Here is a 21,274-nt window from a genome sequence, read left to right on the forward strand (position 1 = left end):
TGGTGGTTCTAATGTCGGGGGGGGGGAGGTCATTCCAGAGGGTTGGGCCCATCACAGAGAAGGCCCTATTCCTTGGCGCCGCCCGCTGGCATTGCCTGGTGGACGGCACCTGGAGAAGGCCCTCCCTGTGAGAGCGGATTGGCCGCAGGGATGTAGATCCAAGTGCCGGGTGTCTGCTTGGTTGCTCCGCTCCGCTTTTTTACTCCGCTTTTGACTATAAAAACCCAGCTATGTATTTCCCACCCCTCCCCGCCCGTTCTTCTGCCCTGTAGCCACCCTGAAGCCTGCTAGGTGGTCTCGGCCAGAATCGCTTCGGGGTTGACGCCGAGCGAGTCCGGTGTAGCCTGTCCACTGCCTGGCTTCCCGGCCTTCCCGGGACTGCCTGCTGGTCGGATGGATGCGTCCTACCGTACCTGAAGCTGGTGCTTCTAACCCTCGCAAGCGGGTCGGGTGGAATTTGACAGGTTCTAGCCGTGACCTACCCCTCACCTCCGCCTACATGTATTTTCTCAACTGAGTCCCGCGGCACGGTGGATTGCCGTGCCTCCGCTGTTTTCCTTCCCAAGCAGCGTTCCGAAAGGTAAGTATTCTCTAAATTGTGCAAGCGGTTGTTAAACCGATCCCACCTCTGCTCGGCTATTCCTCCGTGGGAAGCCCTCGGCTCCGAGAAGGTTATGAGCAAATACAATACAATCCTATACCCGTAGAAGGAGTCTCTGTCCAGCCAGGCCTCTGCGCTCTTTCCACGCCCTTTTTCTCTGTCCTGAGTGAGCAAAAGGGTCTCTTATTTCCCTTGTCCAACTACATTGCTATCCTTTGGAACAAATTTTACATCTGCGAGAAAAACGGGGGGGGGGGGGGGAAGCATTTCCAATTGGACAATACGGTTTTCTGGTCAAAAATGGAATAAATCTTTCATATGAATTCTTTTCTCTTTTTCTTGGTCATCCAACCCCGGATGTCGTCTCCGCCGTCCGTTTCTCTCAGGCTTGGTTAGCGTTTGCGGATCAAAATATCCCAGCTATCCTTCCAACGGAGAGCCTGCAACTCGGATTTCGAGAGTGCCGGTTCTCTGTAGGTGAGCGGGGGGAAGGTGTGGTACGTCAGGTAGACGGAAGACATCCAGGCCGCTACCAAAGCACTGTACATGCTCTTGTAAAGGCTGGATCTGTCCAACAGAGAGACAAGCATAAAAAAAGGAGGATGAGACTCTACAAAGAATGCAGGGAAGACCGACCGAGTTTATTCAGGAGGTTAAAACGGCTCCTCTTTTATTCCCTATGAGAGTGGCCATTCGTGGTCCGCCTGTGGCCTTACTCCCAAGTCCACCCCCCTTCTTTACCTGTTCCCTTCTCCTGGCAGCTGTGCATGCGCACAACGGGAACAAGCTCCAGCTCTTCTTCTGCCTCAGTGCTGTCTGACTTTGAAGGCACCTGATCGCTGCCAGATGGCCTCGGCCCCCTCTCTGCCTCCGACACAGAGCCCTCATCGGAGCCTTCCCCAGACTCCAGGACTGGCCCGTGCTCCTCCCCAACCTTCTCACCGTCTGAGTCTGCCGCCAGCTACGCTGGAGGGCCACAACACCGGCTGTTCTACCTGCAAAAGAAGTCGCTGGTGTGCTGCAGAACGACGAGGATCAGAAGAATTTGAAAAGTGACAGCCGGCAGGTAATGGTAAAGGAAGAGGTTCTTCTCCATCAAGAAGAAAGGCAGGTAGTTTGTGGCCCATCCGCCCACGCAGATCCCTCCGGCCAGGAGCCACTGCTGCCAAGTCTCTGCAGAGGAGCGGGATAGGGAAATAGGCAAGTCAGTTTCTCAGCCTGACAAAATGCCAGGTCAGGTCGGGGCAGAGAGGAGAACAAGAAATGAACTTAGGGGCGTTTCACCACCTTTCAGGCAGGATGGGTGCAGTGAATGCAAGAGAGTTCATCGAAGCCTGGCGCTCCACAAGAGTCAGTGTGTCCATCAAAAGGCACACTGATCTACCACCAGGCGTGGGATTCTGCCGGTTCAGACTGGTTCAGGTGAACCGCTTTGTTCTGACTTTCAGCTGGGCGCACGCAAAGCGAACCGGTTGCTACACCGATAGGATCACAGCCCTGCCTACAACCGGCCTGCTGACCACCCCGTCTCGGAATACAAAGCAACCACACAGCCAACTGGACACGGCACCCACCCTCAACCAACTCACGCAATTGCGCGCACACGCACACGCACACACACACACACACAAACACACACAGCAGTTCACCTCCCAATGCGCCTGACCTGAAATAATCTGAAATAAATTGGTAGAGCTTCTCCTGCCTGAGCAGGGGGCTGGGCTAGAAGACTTCCCAGGTCCGTTCCAGGATTAAAGCCAATTTTATGTCAGCAAAAACAGACCTCAAAGGCTTCAACTCTCTGCAACAGGTCTAGGCCAACCCAATTAAGGGGGGTCTTGGATAGAAGATCGAGACGGGGTTGGAGGTCCCAGACCTTCAGGGATATCCCGGATATTTCGCCGTCACCGGAGCAGGTACCCCAAGAACAAAACCACATAGACGATGGTGGCTACGTTGGCTGATGTCCAGCTGACGAGGTTTCCCAGAAGGTGAATTTGAGCCTGGCCAAGAAACATTAAGAAAATGCTTTGAGTTGTGTTTTGCGACCTTATGATAAACCAAATCCATGGTTCGCTTTAACAACTGTGTTACTAACTGAACAACTGCAGTGATTTGCGTAGTGGCAAGATGGGTCTCAAAATGAGGTAAAGCTCATTTCGCAAATGCCTTGCTTAGCAGCAGAAATTTTGGGCTCGGTTATGGTTGTTAATTGGGGACTTGCCTGTACGATTAAAAAGGCAGCCAGATATGGACTGTTGAAATTCACTCTGGGACAAAGGGAGAGCTGGAGATTGCCCGCGTGTATTTCAGAAAACATGATTTCTAAAGTCCACATAAAAATCCAGTAAAATCACCCCTGAGCTGGAATGGAACCAGTAAGCGATGTTGGTCTCCAGGGTGATCCAATCTAAGGGAGATGAGCTGTATTTATGTTCCGTGTCCTCGTTTTTCAGGGTAAGGATCTTCCACTAGAACGAAACACAAGAATTGGGAATTCTGGATATCGATGCAAGCTACGAGTGATGCGGCTCCTAATTCAAAATGTCGCTTGAAGTCTACAACCCCCAAGTTGTGAAACCGGCTGTCAGCGTTTACTCAACACGCTTTAATGTTCTGGTGTGTTTTAGGGGCTATAGCTTGGGGGGGGGGGCGCTCTGCCTGGTTCAGCTTGGCGCCTCGCCGGCATCCTGCCATCAAGGGCTGGAAGGGAGGGAAAGGATGGAAGGGCAATAAAGCTGTGTGTATACGTGATGGAAAATTGGAAGTGGCAAGGTATTGACAAAAATCAATAAATGGAACTTCAATTCCCAGAATCCCCTGGACGAGTACACCTGCTGCTGAGAATTCTGGGAAATGAAGTCCACACTGTGACTTTATCGTAGACTGACTTTCTGGACCTTTCTCTCACCTGCAGTTCGGTGAACTTGGCAACAAAGGTGAGATTATGGCTAATGTTGATCTGAGTGGGCAGATGCAATTCCACCTCTCTTTCTTTCTGCTCGTGGCCTGCAAAGGATTAAAACGAGAGAGATCTGAAAAAACAGGTTAGTTGGGGCAAAACCTTTCTCCCACAATCCCTTGGGGGGAATCTCTAAACCCACCTGGGATAGGTAGGGTGGACCGCTGCTCTCAGAGGAGCATTTGGGTCAAACCCTTGACTTACAAGAGTTCATTTTATGACCGTTTGAACTTACAACAGCACTGCAAAAAAGCGACTTATGACCGTTTTTCATACTTATGACCGTTGCTGCCTCCCCACGCAAATTCAGACACTTGGCAACTGGCATGTACCTATGACAGTTGTGGTGTCCCGGGGGCCACGTGATCACCTTTTCCAACCTTCTGATGAGCAAAAGCAACAGGGAAATCAGATTCACTCAAGGACCAGGTTACTAACTTATCCGCCGCAGTGATTCACTTAACAACCAAGGCAGGAAATGTCGCAAAATGGGGAAAAACTCACTTAACAGTCTCTTTTGGCAACGGGAATTTTTTAGTTAAGTCGAGGTCAATTTCTCCAAGTATGGACTGAGTGGGGGGAAAAAACCAAGTCTTTCCAGAACTTTGAATGGGGAGGGAACCTTCATTCACATACAGAGGTTTTCTTAAAACAGGGGTCAGCAATCTGCAGCTCTGGAGCCGCATGTGGCTCTTTCATACCTCTGCTGCGGCTCCATTTCCGTCACAACCTGCAGTGTGCGATGTACTTAGCTTTTCCACCCCTGGTAGTCCAACCATGGATAAACCCAATGAAAGTTTCAGGAGGAAACAGAACCTTTCATTCAACTCCACGTGCTAGTTTTGTGTCTGCTCAGGAAATAGTTCAGGCAGGTTCCGTGTCCCCCGGTGTTTTCTTTTTTCTGTGGGGAAATGGGTCCAAGTGGCTCTTTCAGAACCTTTCTTTGCCAACCCCATCATAAAAACTAACTTTTGCCATATCGGTGTTCTTCCACGTTCCGCAACATGCTTTGGTGGTCCCCCTTGGAGATCTTCTCGCCAATCACCTCCAGTTGTCGGTACCCCCGCTCGGGAAGAGAGGCTCCGCTCAGCTGGAGGGGAGAAAAAGAAGGGAATGCTTTTTTTTTAAGAGGTTTAAAATGCTTCAAGAGGTTGAAAGATCTGGGAGATCTTTGCCTGAAATGGTACAGAGTAGTTGGACTAGAAGACTTCTAAGACTTCCAACTCTTATCCCAACTCTTATTCTGACTGCGTGCCTTCTCTGTGACATTGCAAGAAACACCAGAGGGTGAGACTCCAAGCCTACTCACCTTTAACACGGCCGACGTGTTGACATGGACCGGTCTGACTTCGGACAGCATCGTTTTCCAAATCTCATTATCCGAGTCGCGGTTCACAATTTCCTGTGTGTTTGAAAAAGACGCTTCCTGATGCTGCAATTTGGCTAATACTCTGCCTTCGTTGCTCCTACCACGTCATGGAGTTTCAGCATCTGATACTGTCAGGGTTCCAAGTAGCATCCAAAAGTAAATCAGAGTCCGAGCAGAGCCATGTTGGCACATCTGGGAAAACCCAAATCTGAAAGCTTCCCAGTTTTCCCCACCAAGTTGAAAGTCAGGACTCGATGCCGAAGGTGCACGGAGCGCTGTCCCCTTCCCACCAAAGGTGGTCCCTGTTTTTATACTTGTGTTTCTTTATGTGCTTTCGAACTGCTAGGTTGGCAGGAGCTGGGACAAGGAACGGGAGCTCGCTCTGTTACGTGATGATAGGGATTCGAACCGCCGAACTGCCAATCTTTCTGATTGACAAGCTCGGGGCCACTGAACCACTGTGTCCCTTCAAATATACAGTATATCAAATTTGATATATCAAAGTACATCAACCCACTAAGTGAGGCTGTAATGTGATTACTTATTCCTTTTTATTATCCGAGTTACTTCTCCCTTTTATTAGTATTATTATTATTTTCTCTGTTGCCTTGCAAATATACTGAGTACGTCTTTCATCTTCGTTAAATGACCCAATAATCCCTTGTGGGGTGGAGTCTGGGCAATTGAGTGGAGTTAGCGGTGTGTTTTACTGGCCGGATGCCCTTCCTGTCGCCAATGAGGTGTTTTGTTCAGCAGATACATTTTTGGTATGCCCAGAGAGAGAAATATCTGCCTCCGACTAGGATCGAACTCACAGCCTCCTGACTGTCACGCTTGGGCAAATAAAGTAGAGGTAATGCTCGACTTACAACCGTAACTGAGCCGAAAATTTATATTGCTAAGCGAGAAATTTGTGAAGTGAGTTTTGTCCCATTTTACGACCTTTCGTGCCACCGTGGTTTTAAGTGAATCGCTGCAGCTGTTTGTTTAGCAACAGGGATGGTAAATTAATCTCACTTCCCCGCTGACTTTGCTTGGGTAATCACACGACCTCGGGAGACTGAGACCATCATAAGTGCGAGTCACCTGCCAAGCATCTGAATTTTGATCATATAACCACGGGGACGCTGCGGCGGTCGTAAGTTTGAAAAACTGTCTTGACTTTTTTCAGTATCGTGTAACTTCGAACAATCACTAAATGAACTGTCGTAAGTTGAGGACTAATTAAAGAGGCTCCCCTTCCAGGATCCTTGATGATCCACCAGTTATTCACATCCTTAAAAGGATAGCAGGTTACCTGTTGCTGATGGGAACTGCCCCGCCCGTTTTCATACCTGGGGAAGATACAGAGGAAATGAGACTTAATCGCAGAAAAGAAGGAACGCGAGATAATCCGAAGGGCTCTTTTAGGTCACAGGGACAATAATATTTGTTTTCTGCATTTAATAGGAAGAGAAGACAGAGATATCAGCCCTTTGATGTCAGCAAGATCACACAAAAAAAAGAGAGAGAAACGTCATGCTCTCTGAGCTTGGTGAAGTTTGGTCTTCTTCCTGAGAGCCTGGCCCTTTGCCAAACTGGCCATCGTCAGTCACATAGATATAAACAACATGTGTATATCATTCAAAAGAGACAATAAGCCAAAAAAGAGAGCAAACCAACAAAAAAGCCACCAAGAAATTAACACAAAGATTAATATTAGATTGACGATCAAGATGTGGTGGCTCAGTGGCCAAGACGCTGAGCCTGTCGATCAGAAAGATTGGTGGTTTCAATCCCTAGGGCCGCGTAACGGAGTGAGCTCCCGTGACTTGTCCCAGCTTCTGCCAACCTGGAAGTTCAAAAGCACGTAAAGAATGCAAGTAGAAAAATAGGAATCACCTTTGGTGATTGACTTAGGAGTTCATATTAGTGACCATTCAAGGTTCAACCCCAATTAAAAGAGGGTGTTGCGACTGTTTTTCACACTTACAACCATGGCATCAACCTCCCGGTTGCCTGATCAAAATTCGAAAGTTTGGCAACTGACATGGACTTATGACTGTAGCAGTGTCCCGAGGACACTTTTGCGACTTTCTAAAGTCAACGGAGAAGCCAGACTGACTTAATAAATGTGTCACTAAGTGAACAATAGCAGTGATTCAGTTAACAACTACGGCAAGAAAGGTCGCAAAACAGGGTGGATGTCTCACTTAACAAAAGAAAGGTTGGGCTTGATTCTGGCCGTGTTGAAGGCTACCTGTATAGAAATGAGTAAATCCCAATACATAAAAAAAGAAAGCAGGAAGAGCAGATAAAGTCCAGCAGGGGGTTGAAATAAATCAGCATTGTTGATGGCCAATTAACATATAATGGATGTAAAAAAACAAAAGTAAAAGTTCCAAAAGTGGGGGGAGAAAATTGGCTCCTCTGGAAGAAAGAAAGAAAGAAAGAAAGAAAGAAAGAAAGAAAGAAAGAAAGAAAGAAAGGGAGAGAGAGGGAAAGAAAAAAGAAAGAAAGAAAGAGGGAGAGAAGGAAGGGAGGAATGAAGGAAGAAAAAAAAGACAGTGGAAGGGAAAGAAGGAAGAAAGAAAGAGAAAGGAAAGGAGGGAGGGAAGAAGGAAAGGGTGGGAGGAAAGGATGGATAGAGGAAATAAATAAATAAATAAATAAATAAATAAATAAATAATAAATAAATAAATAAAAAAAGAGGACGGTAGGAAGGAAGGGAGGGAGATAGAAGGAAGGAAGGAAGGAAGGAAGGAAGGAAGGAAGGAAAGAAAGAAAGAAAGAAAGAAAGAAAGAAAGAAAGAAAGAGAAAGAAAGAAAGAAAGAAAGAAAGAGGAAGGAAGAAGAACAGGGAAGGAAAGAAAAGAAATGAAAAGGATGTGGAAGGAAGGACTCCAACATTTCTCTATTTTTGATCAATTAGCCCCAGACGCAGCTCGGTCTCACCTCTAAACTAGCTTGAAAGGCGCTGCTCGTGATCTGATCGTGGGGGCTGGATCGGTACAGCAAAATCAAGTGGATGTAGAAAAAGAGAGGTAGACAGCGCCGGGGAGGATCAGGAGAGCAAAACCCCCCGGCCAGAAAATGGCCGAGTACAGAGACCTAAAATGGAAAAGGCAGAAGAGTTCACGTTTGTCCTAATGTGTTTTCTCAATGAAATATTGCAGGACGAAGCTAAATAATAATCCTAATTTATCTTAATAAGGCTAAAATAACTCACTCTAAATAATCTGGGCCCTAAAACTTTAACAGGTGTGTGTCTCTGCGTGTCAGAGAGATCAGGAGAAGGGCTCCTTGTTTAAGCATAAATCAATTAAAATTTTATTTTATTCCTTTTGCCCTGCCTTTGTTAATGTTTTGAAATAATTCAAGTGCCTGCATGGGCCTGATACTCTTTCCTCTTCCTATTTTCCCCATAACAACCACCCTGTTAGGTGGGTTCGGCTGAGAGAGAGAGGGAATGGCTCAAAGTCACCCAGGCAGTTTTCATTTACTCACAGTCTACTGGTTTAATACACCAGCACTTTCACTACTAGAACTGGCTCTCCAACAATTCATTCATTCAATTAATCAATCAATCAATCAATCAGACAGACACTATCGTTCTGTCTATCAAATTTACATGGTAACCAGTCTCACACAAGGTAACTCTAGGCAGCATACCGAAAAACATGAATTAATTCCAAATAAGATATGACAGAGATATGTATTCATGATCATTTGATGTTATGTTTAATTCATTTAACCGTCATAAACGTTTAGGAGGATTTTCCCCAATAAAAATGAAATCTATCAACCAGCCTCTTTGTCTTCTATCATCTCCTCCACTCTCCCTCCCTCCCTCCTTCTCTCATTTTCTTTCTTTCTTTATTTCTTTCTTTCTCTCTTTCTTTCTTTCTTTCTCTTTCTATCTATCATCTATCTATCTATCTATCTATCATCTATCTATCTATCTATCTATCTATCTATCTATCTATCTATCAATCTATCTATCTATCTATCTATCTATCTATCTATCTATCTACCTATCTATCATCTATATCTATCTAATCTCCCTCCCCACCCTCCTCTATCTAACCTTATCTACCTATCTATCTATCATTGATGGATATGACACCCTCTATGTTAGAGAGTCTTGCCTCTAACTTACCAATACTCACAATTTTACCATCAAACAGGTATGGGAAACCACATTCCTTGCAACCTTGACTGAACACGTCCCAAGAGAAACTGCTGGGTAAAATTAAAACCCACAGATTCTGAAATCCAAAGTTCTCCAGAAGGCCTGGAGATCAACTTCCATCATCTCAGAGCGACTGCGTCCCATTTCATCCTCCGACTTACGTTGGACAAGGAGCGATCTCCAACCAGTTGCCAGGAATGGATCCCCGCCAGGCTCAGAATTAGGAGGTAAGTGAAGAGGCCCGTGTATTTCACCCTGCGAAGCAAGCAGGAAATGTCAACCCAAACAAGCCAATCGGAAGGAGAAGGTAAGGAGAACACATAGACAACAAATTGATGGAGACTGCCAGAAGATCTAAGGGAAGTGGAGACAGCCAGAAGATCTAAGACAGGTATCTAACGTTTAAGCAACTTTAAGACTTGTGGACTTCAACTCCCAGAATTCCCCAGCCAGCATGGGGAATTCTGGGAGTTGAAGTCCACGAGTGTTAAACTCATCTCTAGAAGCGGCTAAGAGGCTTATGAACAAAGCAGTTATGAAATATCTTAGCACACCATCAAGAGATAAGCTTACCCAATTGCACAGGAACAGGAGACGCCTTTTAGTAACAGCCAAATCCACCATCTGGTAGAAAAAGGGCTTAAAAAAGAAAAGAAAAACATATTTACTCACAGGTCAGCCTAATGACATTCCAGACTACTGCAGGGATTCAATTAAGATTTGTGACAAGAAAGGTTATGGGCAAAATGCACTTAATAACTGTCTTCCTTAAAGACAGAAATGTCAGGCTCAATTGTGGCTGTAAGCTGAGGAATAACCTGTATGTTATGTACTACACAAAAAAAAAAAACCCACAGAAAAGTTTTCAGCCCGGTTGTGTTGCAGAATTCATCCCCATCTGGGTTTGGCTGAGCCTTAAAACACCATTTATAAACCATGTTAGTCTGGGGCATACGTCCCCTTAGTGTAAATGCAAAAGACACTTTATTGCTTGGCCTGATTTGGATAACTTCATGCTTAAATGAAAACAATAGTGGAACATTAAAGTCATTTCTTCTTACCTCTGTTTCTGACTGTTATGAAACTTCAGATAAGATAAAACTGCCAGCAGGATGAAAAATATTAAAATGGACTCCAGCAGCATCGACCTGGATTGAGTTATTAGTGAATTTTCTGTGGAAACACAAAAGGAAAAATAAGAATTGCTCCCTCTCCCCATACCGATCCTTCTATGAGCTTTTTACAGGAGGGGTCTCCAACTTCCGACTTATGGACTTCAACTCCCACAATTCTAAGAACTGAAGTCCACAAGTCATAAAGTGGCCAAGGTTGGGGGACCCCAGTTACAGCAAGAAATATAAAGATAAGGACAGGAGTGGGATTTAGCCAGTTTGTCCAACCGGTTGTTGCAAGGACCGACAACAATGACAAGGATGGCATCAACAGAGGATTGAAAGGAACGAGATCTTATTTATCAAGTAAAATCAGGACTGCAGCACCCAGGGCAACGAAATGGGTGAAATGCAACTCGACCAGGATTTGGTACGCCAAGGGGATGCGTAAGCCACCAGCTCTGGCTGGTAGCAGCCGCAAAGCCCAGATGGGCACATTGGAGCTGTATTCTAGGATAGAATCGTGGAAAATCAGTACCAACCAAAAATGCAGGCGTAGCAATAGCACTTAGCCTTATATACCGCTTCACGGTGCTTAACAACCCTCTCTAACCAGTTTACAGAGTCAGCCTTTTGCCCCCAACGATCTGGGTCCTCGTTTTACCGACCTCGGAAGGATGGAAGGCAGAGTCAACCTTGAGCCAATTCGATCTGCAAAATTGCAGGCAGATGACAGCCAGCAGAAGTAGCCTGCAGTACCGCGCTCTGACCGTTTCGCCTTTAGCATTATAAAGGTAAAGATTCCCCTCACATATATGTGCTAGTTGTTCCCACCTCTAGGAGGCGATGCTTATCTCCATTCCAAAGCCAAAGAGCCGGCGCTGTCCGAAGACATCTCTGTGGTCATGTGGCCGGCATGACTCAACACCAAAGGCGCATGGAACCTTCCCACCAAAGGTGATTCCTATTTTTCTACTTGCATTTCTTCACGTGCTTTCGAACTGCTAGGTTGGCAGAAGCTGGGAGCAGGGACAAGTCACGGGAGCTCACTCTGTTACGTGGCACTAGGGATTTGAACCGCCAAACTGCCAACATTTATGATCAACGAGTTTAGCATCTTTGCCGCTGAGCCACCGGGTCCCTAGCATTATAGTTTCCTTTATTCCCCCCCCCTCTAGTTTGAAAACAGTTTAGCTGGAGGGTGAATCATAAACCGCTTTACCTGCTCCTATCCTCTTCCTCAGAAAATTTCCATCAAATCCCCCTAAATAACCTGAAAAAGAAAGAGAAAAATAAATTTTCCATGGTCAAAACTTAAATTAAAGATCTGACTGCATCCGTATTTTTTTTCAGCGATACCTCGATTCCCGCCCCCTCCCCCTTCTCCATCTAGATACTACACACATCTTGTAAAGTTTGACAAACGCAGTGATCAGTTCAAATATTTTATTATTTGAATTGACATATAGCCCCGATGTTCCACTGCCATGGATTTTGGGTGGCGCACAACAAAAATAAAAATACGTAGAAAATAGATAATATGTAAATCCGCACAAACACTTCATAATAAAAATGTTTGAACCAAGGGTCCTAAAATATTAGAATACATTAAACTCCTGCCCAGGAACAAAGCTTGATGCATAAATTATGAAATTCAGGTATTATGACTATCAAAAAAGGGGAAGAGGAAGATATCCCCGAAGGAAAGAACGGGAGCTCCATTATATAAAACCCTTAATCGGGGCAGGAATGTCATGGCCTCGTGGCTCAAGTTTTGATTGCCGTATTTTTCGGAGTATAAGACGCACCTTTCTCCCTCAAAAAAGAGGCTGAAAATCTGACAGGGGACAGTACGCAAGATATGAAGGAGGGACGGGCCGTGGCTCTGCCAGAAGACAGCAGGGAGGAAGCAATATTGAAAAGACTCAGGTCACAAAAATAAGTATATTTGAAACATCATTGCAATTGTTGATATAATGTAATTGTTGGAAGTGACATATGAGATGATTGAATATATGGTTGATACAATGTAAAACAAAATGCTGCCAATGTTTATCTCTTACTTTTTGGTTTTTTCTTCTGTAAAAGTTGTGAGATTTGGGGGGATTTCTACCTTTCGCACGATGTAACTGTCAAAAAATTTTGTATACCTATTTACCCCTTCCCGTAAATGTTTGTAAGAACTAATAAAATTCTTAAAAAAAAAAAAAGGCTGAAAATACGGGTGTGTCTTATACACACCGAATACAGCATTTTTGACCTCCTGAAACCCAGCCCCCTTCGCCAAAATGGCCGGGCATAGGTTGTAGGTGGCCTAATATTACTCCAATTCCCGACAGTAGAGAGTAGGGAGAAGTGCCTTTATTTGTTATTGCAAGATGAATTCTTTGAAAATTAGCATACCTCCGAGAGCGAAAAGCATGTGGCCGAATGGCGGTCCTCTATCATCTATGAAAAATATCCGCTTCGTGTACAAGGAGAGGAACTGGCCGTAGTAAACTTCATCAAAACTGGAATAAAGCAATAAAATAAAAATTTTAAAAAGAGATATATATTTCTCATCAAACCCTTCAAATAATTGGATGTGTCACCCCAACAGAGAAAACTCACCGGATTTCAATTCCAAAACAAGAAGCGTTGTAGTTACAGAGAGTTATTGACGTACGGCCACAATTGAGTATGTTGCCAAGTGAGAAATTTGCTAAGTGAGCTTTGCCCCCTTTTACGACTCTTCTTGCCACGGCCGTTAAGTGAATCACTGCAGTTTTTAAATTGGGAACTCGGGTTGTTAACTGAATCTGGTTTTCCCAATGGACTTTGCTTGTCGTAATGTCATAAAAGGGGATCACGACCGGGTCGGAGTGCTGCAACGTTCATTTACTGTGAAAAATGGTGGTAATTGAATTACTGCTGTTGTTAAAGTAGTAACTTGGTTTATTAAGTGATTTTCAATTAACCTCTGAGATTCACTTACCATCTGTGCCAAGCAAGGTCACAAAAGGAGGCAAAACTGACTTTTAGCAACTGGCACTTAAAGTTTTGGCCTGAATTAGGGCTGTAAGTAGCAAACTATCTTTCATAACAGAAGAACAATGTAGCACGAAGCCAAATTTAGCGGTTTACTTCTATTCGTCCATTCAGCCACGATTCCGTCTGAGCTCCATTGTCCACTGTGACAACTCGATTAATGTTAATCTCAATTTATTTTCAAGGGCTTTTTCACATGCCAAAAGGTGGACTGAATAATAAATAGTTTTATGTGTTTAGATTAAAAGCTTTTAAAAACGCAACGGTGAGGTTTTCCGCAGACGGTCTTTATAAACAGACAGAAAGAAAAGTTTTGTTTTAATTCCCGGAAAAGCCATTGTTGATACCGACATTTTTAGTCTACTAAATCTATGGCATCCCCATATATTGGAATATGGGGTTTTTTTCCCCAGACTTTTTTTCTTACATAAAATTATAGGCATACTTTCACATAGTTATTCTTCTTTTTTACATTCATCGTTCTTATGCATTTGACGTTCTGTTTACAGGATTAAAACATACTGTTTGGGTTGCTTTGTTTACCATCCCTCGCCTGTTTTGAAACCACCTTATTTTTCACTTTCTTTTCTCCCTACCTGCCTTCTCTACTTCCTTCCTTCCTCCTCTCCTTTCCATTCCTTCTTCTCTTACCACTCCCCTGCTTCTCCCTTCCTACCCCTCTCTCTCTCTTCCTTCCATCTTCCTCTCACCTCTATCTTCCTTCCTTTCCTCCTCTCTTCTCCTCCTCTCTTCCTTTCTTTTTCGGTTGTTGTAGGTATCTCTTCCAGCTCTTAATTTTTATTTTCTTGGGGTGGCATTTCTGCAAAGCCAAAAATAACTTGGTATCGTTCCTGGTTCCCTTTCTTTCTCAAATCTATCCTGATTATGTCCCCCCCCCCGCCGCTTTGTATTTTACTTTTGAATGTATACTTATATGCTATTATTTTCTTTTCTACTTCGCCCCCCCCCCCTCTTCTGTCCCTTTTCTACTTAATGCCGTATCGTCTAGGTTCCAGGAATATGTTTGCTTACACTACAGCTCTGGGATAGGACAGATCACACAGCCGGCTGACCAATCCAACCACAGTCAAAACCACCAGGTTGACATTTATTTCCACCGAAAAGACAATTGGCTGCTTTAAGAATCCTAGCATTTTACAGAATAACCTGGGAGCATCTAAAAAAAAAAGGAAAATCGGTCCCATTCGGGAAAAAATAAAAATCAGGCACGCTCTCAAAACTGTTGGAAAAGTTATGTTATTCATACCAGTCAGCCATCCACAGACACAGAGAGATAAAGATCTTTCGCCATCATTGAAAAGAAACAATAAAAACGTAAGGAAATAAAAACACGACAACACCCCCCCTCTAGCTGCCCATAATTAGATAAGCAGGGATTAACTTCAGACTATCAAGCAAACAATAGTATCTTAATTGAGGAATTACCAAGGAGAAAACCACACCTGCAAGGCGAGCTACTGTATATAAACAAGAGAGCAAATCCCCGCGTTCACTAACATTGGTGATGTACCTTAGTAGGGTAATGAAAAGCCTGCAATGAACCAACTGAGTGCAGAGGGCAGCAAGGAGCCCGGTTTAACCCTGAGCTACAGGGATAGGTGGCCCAAAATGCCAAATGCAATCTAAATATTTGGCTGATTGAGCAACAAGCCATAAGAATAATAACAGGGGAGAGTGACGGTATTTGGGAGATAGCAGAAGAGAAAAAACTGGAGAAGATAACAAATTAGAAAGCTATGCAATGCCTTTAACCCCATACAACCACAACATCTGCCTTTCCTGGGTCCTTGATACATGGATACAGATACAGAGTAACTAGGTTGGAAGGGACCTTGGAGGTCTTCTAGTCCAACCTCCAGCTCAAGCAGAAGACCCGATACCCTTCTGAACACATAGCTCTCACATCACTTCTTAAAAGCTTTTGGTGATGGAGCGGTTATTATTGAAAGTGTGTTTATGAATATTCCATTGGCTGCAAAACTGATGCAAATCCTACTATTCAGATGCATTGTGTATCCTTCTCTTACTCCTCCTTTTCTCCTTCCTCCATTCCCACTCCTTTTCAGCACTTCTGACATTACCTGGTTCGGTCATGAAACGTCTGCAAGAAAACAAACAAGCTCAAAGAGCACCAAGGACCCCACAGTCCTCCTCCCCTCCTCCTCCTCCTCTCCCCCCAAACCCTACTCCTTTTCAGAACTGATGACATTAATGCCAGATCCGGTCTAAACACAGTTCTAGGCTGCATCAACAGAGGGACAGAATCAAGATCACGTGAAGTGTTAATACCACTTTATAATGCTTTGGTAAGGCCAAATTTGGAATACGGCATCCAGTTTTGGTCGCCGGGATGTAAAAAAGATGTGGAGACTCTAGGAAGAGTGCAGAGAAGAGTAACAAAGAGGATTAGGGGACTGGAGGCTAAAACGTATAAAGAACGGTTGCAGGAACTAGGTATGTCTAGCTTAAGAGAAAGAAGGACCAGGAGAGACATGATAGCAGTGTTCCAATATCTCAGGGGTTGCCACAAAGAAGAGGGAGTCTAGCTATTCTCCAAAGCACTTGAGGGCAGGACAAGAAGCAACTGGTGGAAACTCATCGAGGGGAGAAGCAACTTAGAACGAAGGAGAAATTTCACAGTGAGAACAATTAATCAGTGAAACGACTTGCCTCCAGAAGCTCTGAATGCTCCAACATTGGAAGTTTTTAAAAAGAGATTGGACGGTTCATTTGTCTGAAGTGTTGTAGGGTTTCCTGCCTAAGCAGGCGGTTGGACTAGAAGACCTCCAAGGTCCCTTCCAACTCTGTTATTCTATTCTGTTCTGTTCTATCTAGCTGACTGAACGACCAACCACAATATGAAGCATCAGCGTTCGCCAAATACCCATCAATCCTTATATCGTGCGACAATGCCTGTTAAAACACCACAAACCAGCATTGGAGCGTGCAAAGTTGCAAACTCTCTCCAGCAATTAATTCTCTCTGCGTCCATCTTTTGCACCAACCCGTTCTTCTTTTACGCTCCGGCTGGCTATGCACGCCTGGTAAAAATATTTGTGTATAAATCTTATCGATATTAATACCCGGGGGTTTGCTTTCGCTTTCTTCCCGATTATTTCGAGAAACTTACCCGATCCCTTCTGCTTCTGGCTCGCCTGCTAGGTTCAACCGCCTTAATTTCTCCCCGTCCTTCTCGCCCTTTTCCAGGAATGCGCTCGCTTTCGAGCCTGTGTTCAGGCGGCGGAGATGGGACATACCAATGATAATGGGGGGGGGGTGAGAAAGGAGGCGAACATGTAGTCCGCTCTACTCCTCTACCGTGCAGAAGGAAGACAGGACCGGAGGTGACATCACGGACCCGGACAGTTGCCATAGGAACAAGAAACCATAGAGCAGCCCATGGGCTCTCGCTCACCCCACCCCGTCTAACCATTTGCAACCGGGTCGGTTACCAGGGAAACTACAGGCCCCAGAATTCCTAGTTTTACACATCTCCGACTGCAAATCTATTTCCATTACCCAATTTCTGCCGTTATTTACAGCGGAGCAAATGATTCTCTCAATAATGTCTCTTAAAGCAACAATCGCGACCCTGTAATGTGGAAAATAAAATTTTTAAGGGCTGCTGTTCCTTCTTTCGCGCCGTCCCGTGGCGAATGAAGGAACAGCAGCCCTTTAAAAAAAATATTTTTCAGCAAGAGCGGGGAAGCGAATCATGCGCAGTTTGCAGGTGATTTTATAGAGCACAGCGCCGTCCCGTGGCGAATGAAGGAACAGCAGCCCTTAAAAAAAATTTTTCAGCAAGAGCAGGGAAGCGAAATCACCTGCAATAGACAAATGCTGTCTGTGAAATCACCTGCCATAGACAAATTGCTCTGAAATGCTCCAAAACGATATTTTTTGCAAAAAGCAAAAAAACGATATTTTTTTTTGCTTTCTACCTTTTTTTCTTTGTTTTATTAGCAGAAAACATGTGGATTTCTGTGTGGCGTCTTGTATTTGTTGCTCTTTTTACAAAATCAAGCTTTGGGCGCTTTGGACGCCAAAGTTTTTTGCGGCCCGAATTGAAAATCCCGTGAGGATTTTCAGGGTTAAATTTCGTGCTTAAAATTTCGTTCTTAAAAATGGTATTCTTTGCTATTTTAAAAATCAAACTTTTCAAACCAAGAGAAGAGGAGGAAAACTCCTCACTCTGCGATCGGAAAAATGGGTGATTTGGAGGCGAAAGTTTTTCTGAGCCCAAAAAAGGATACCCTAGGTAGGATTGAACCCCCAACCTTAGGAATACAAAGCCAGTGTCTTCCCCGCTACGTCACCCTTTCGCGCCTTACTGAGAGTTCAACAATGGCACTTAAAGCAACAACAACGACCCTGTAATGTGGAAAGGTAAAAATTTTAAAAAGCTGCTGCTCCTTCTTTCGCCACGAGATGGCGCTGTTGTCTGCAAACTCACGTGCAAACTGCGCTGGAGGTTTTTTGCACCCCAAATTGAAAAACCCATTAAAGGACTTCGTTTGCGGTGGAATTGCATGCTTCAAAATGGTATTTCTCGGTGTTTTTTAAAAATCAACCCTTTTGCACCCAGAGGAGAGGAGGAAAATTCCTGACCCTGCAGTCAGAAAAATGGGGGCTTTGGAGGCAAAACGTTTTTCAAGGTCAAATTGAAAAACACATGATGGGACGGTAACCATCCTGCCACACCTTAGGAATTATTTCGATCGTGGCATCTAAAGCAACAACAGAAATCCTATAATGCTAATTTATGCAAATGCATCCTCCATACCAGTGGTGGGTTCCTCCCGGATCGCACTGGATCGCGCGCGCTCCCTTTCAGCGCTCCACCTGGCTCGCGCGCTCCCTTTCAGCGCTCCACCTGGCTTGCGCGCTCCCTTTCAGCGCTCCACCTGGCTTGCGCGCTCCCTTTCAGCGCTCCACCTGGCCTCGCGCTCCCTTCCGGCGCTGAAACCGGAAGTACAGTTTTGCCCGGCCCTGGCGAAGCAATGACGCCTGTCTGCGCTCCACCAGCTCGGCTGGGAACGGAGATGTTTCCTCAGCGGAGCGGAGCGCCTGAAAAGTCTTTTCAGGCACTCCGCTCCGCTGAGGAAACATCTCCGTTCCCAGCCGAGCTGGTGGAGCACAGACAGGCATCATTGCTTCGCCAGGGGCGGGGCAAGACTGTACTTCCGGTTTCAGCGCCGGAAGGGAGCGCGAGGCCAGGTGGAGCGCTGAAAGGGAGCGCGCAAGCCAGGTGGAGCGCTGAAAGGGAGCGCGCAAGCCAGGTGGAGCGCTGAAAGGGAGCGCGCGCGATCCGGTGCGATCCAGCAGGAACCCACCACTGCTCCATACCGCTAACAATGAAGTCATAAAAATAACGCTTCCATGCTCTTGTTGAAAGAAAAAATTTGTAAGGGCTGCTGTTCCTTCCTTCGCCACGAGATGGCACTGTTGTCTGTAAACTCACCTGGAATAGGCAAACTGCTCTGGAATTCTCCAAACCGACAAAGTTTTTCTGATGCGTTGTGCATTTTATATTTTCTTGCTCTACAGGTGAAACTCCAAAAATTAGAATATCATGGAAAAGTTCATTTATTTCAGCAATGCAACTTAAAAGGTGAAACTAATGTATGAGCTAGACTCATTTCATGCAAAGCAAGATAGTTCAAGCCGTGATGTGTCATCGTTGTGAGGATTATGGCTTACAGCTCGCGAAAACCCCAAATCCACACTCTCGGAAAATTAGAATATTGTGAACAAGTGCAATGTTCTAGGCTCAAAGTGCCCCGCTCTAATCGGCTAATTAAGCCGTAACACCTGCAAAGGGTTCCGGAGCCTTTGAATGGTCGCTTGGTCTGGTTCGGTAGGAATCGCAATCCTGGGAAAGATGGCTGACCTGACAGTTGTGCAGAAAACCATCAGAGACACCCTCCGTAAGGAGGGAAAGCCTCAAAAGGTAATTGCAAAACAAGTTGGATGTTCCTAAAGTGCTGTATCGAAGCGCATTAATAGAAAGTGATGTGGAAGGGAAAGCTGTGGAAGAAAAAGGTGCACGAGCGGCAGGAATGACGGCAGCCTGGAGAGGATTGTCAGGAAAAGGCCGTTCAAAAGGGTTGGGGGCTTTCACGAGGAGTGGATTGAGGCTGGAGCCGGTGCATTGACAGCCGCCATGCGCAGACGGATCCTGGACGTGGGCTTCAAATGTCGTATTCTTCTTGTCAAGCCGCTCCTGAATGGCAAACGACATCGGAAGCATCTTACCTGGGCTAAAGAAAAACACACCTGATCTGTTGTTCGGTGGTCCAAACTCCTCTTTTCTGATGAGAGCGACTTTTGCATCTCGTTTGAAAACCAAGCAACCGGAGTATGGAGGAACAGTGGAGAGGCACACGCTGCAAGATGCTTCAAGTCCGGTGTGAAGTTTCCACAATCTGTGTTGATTTGGGGAGCCGTGTCATCCGCTGGTGTTGGTCCTCTGTGCTTCGTTAAGTCCAGGGTCGATGCGGCCATCTACCAAGAGGTTTTGGAGCTCTTCGTGCTTCCTTCCGCAGACGAGCTTCATGGGGATGCGGAACATCATTTCCAGTGGCACTTGACACCTGCCCGCACTGTCAAAATCACCAAAACCTGGTTCGATGACCGTGGGTTACTGTGCTTGATTGGCTGGTAAACTCGCCTCGCCTGAATCCCGTAGAGAATGTATGGGGCGTTGCCAAGAGAAAGATGAGAGACGTGAGACCAAATGATGCGGAAGAGCTGAAGGCTGCTATTGAAGCATCCTGGTCTTCCGTAACGCCTCAGCGGTGCCACGGGCTGACGGCCTCCGTGCCACGCCGCGTTGAGGCACGAATTGCTGCAAAAGGAAGGGGCCCAAACCGAGTATGGAGTACGCATGCCTGCTTATGCTTTTCAGAAGTCCGATATTGTTCTATGTACGACCCTTATTTTAGTGATTGCGTGTAATATTCTAATTTTCTTAGATGGTGAATTTAGGGTTTTCGGGAGCTGTAAGCCTTAATCATCGCAATGATAACACGTCACGGCTTGAACTATCTTGCTTTGCATGGAATGAGTCTATCTTATTAGTTTCACCTTTGAAAGTTGCATTACTGAAATAAATGAACTTTTGCACGATATTCTAATTTTCCAGGTTTCACCTGTATTTCTTGATGTTTTAATAAATCATGCTTTTTGCACCCACAGGAGGAAAACTCCTGACCCCGCGGTCAGAAAAATGGGTGCTTTGAAGGCCAAATTTTTTTGAGCCCAAATTGAAAAACCTATGAGGGGACTTGATTCGGGGTATAATTTCATGCTTAAAAATGGTATTTCTTGCGGTTTTTAAAAATCAAGCTTTTTGGCACCAGAGAAGGAAAAATCATGACTCTATGGGTGCTTCGGAGGCCAAATTTTGTTGATCCCAAATTCAAAAATGGATGAGGGGATGAGATTCAGGGTTGAATTTCATGCTTAAAAATGTTATTTCTTTCTGTTTTTAAAAATTGAGAGATTTTGCATCCAGAAGAGGAAAAATCCTGACCACTTGGTCAGAAATTGTAATTTTCCCTAATGGGATTTCCCCATAGATTTTGTCAGGAAACGTACATAAGTCCGACTCAAAAGGCGTGCCCCCTCCTAACCATACCGACGGGCTCCAAATCCAGTGGCGATATCAGTTTTGCTCTGCAGATTCATGGAGAGCTAACCCTAATCCTAAATGGAATTTTCCCCAATGGGATTTTCCCATGCATTTTGCCAGGAAACCTACATAAGGCCGGCTCAAAATGCATGCCCCCTCCTAACCATACTGACAGGCTCAGAATCCAATGGCGATATCCGTTTTGCTCTGGGAATTCATGGAGAGCTAACGGTACCCATTCTTCAGTTCAGTTTCTTTGTTATTGTATTGCGTATTTATAACAATTTTTTTACCAGCTGGTTTGAAAGCATCTGATTCTTGATAGAAGACACAAAGGAACCAGTAACAGGGCATCAAAGGATCGACCAATCAGCTTCA

The 21,274-nt window shown here is 45.1% G+C and overlaps 1 pseudogene across 1 annotated transcript; it reads right to left on the reverse strand.

Annotated features, from left to right (window-relative positions):
* Nucleotides 1-982: 982 nt before the first annotated feature.
* Nucleotides 983-16,580, reverse strand: LOC309393485 (protein O-mannosyl-transferase 1-like; annotated as a pseudogene). The gene is made up of 14 exons (XR_014176865.1): nucleotides 16,394-16,580; nucleotides 12,619-12,725; nucleotides 11,438-11,488; nucleotides 10,165-10,276; nucleotides 9,677-9,742; nucleotides 9,265-9,358; nucleotides 7,867-8,022; nucleotides 4,873-4,965; nucleotides 4,533-4,653; nucleotides 3,513-3,610; nucleotides 2,959-3,072; nucleotides 2,478-2,604; nucleotides 1,597-1,774; nucleotides 983-1,168 (listed from the first exon to the last, which is right to left on the reverse strand). The product of XR_014176865.1 is annotated as a protein O-mannosyl-transferase 1-like (transcript).
* Between the last annotated feature and the right edge of the window lie 4,694 nt (nucleotides 16,581-21,274).

This window comes from Natrix helvetica (assembly GCF_964273705.1).
Source record: "Natrix helvetica genome assembly, chromosome: 5".
Lineage (NCBI taxonomy): Eukaryota > Metazoa > Chordata > Lepidosauria > Squamata > Natricidae > Natrix > Natrix helvetica.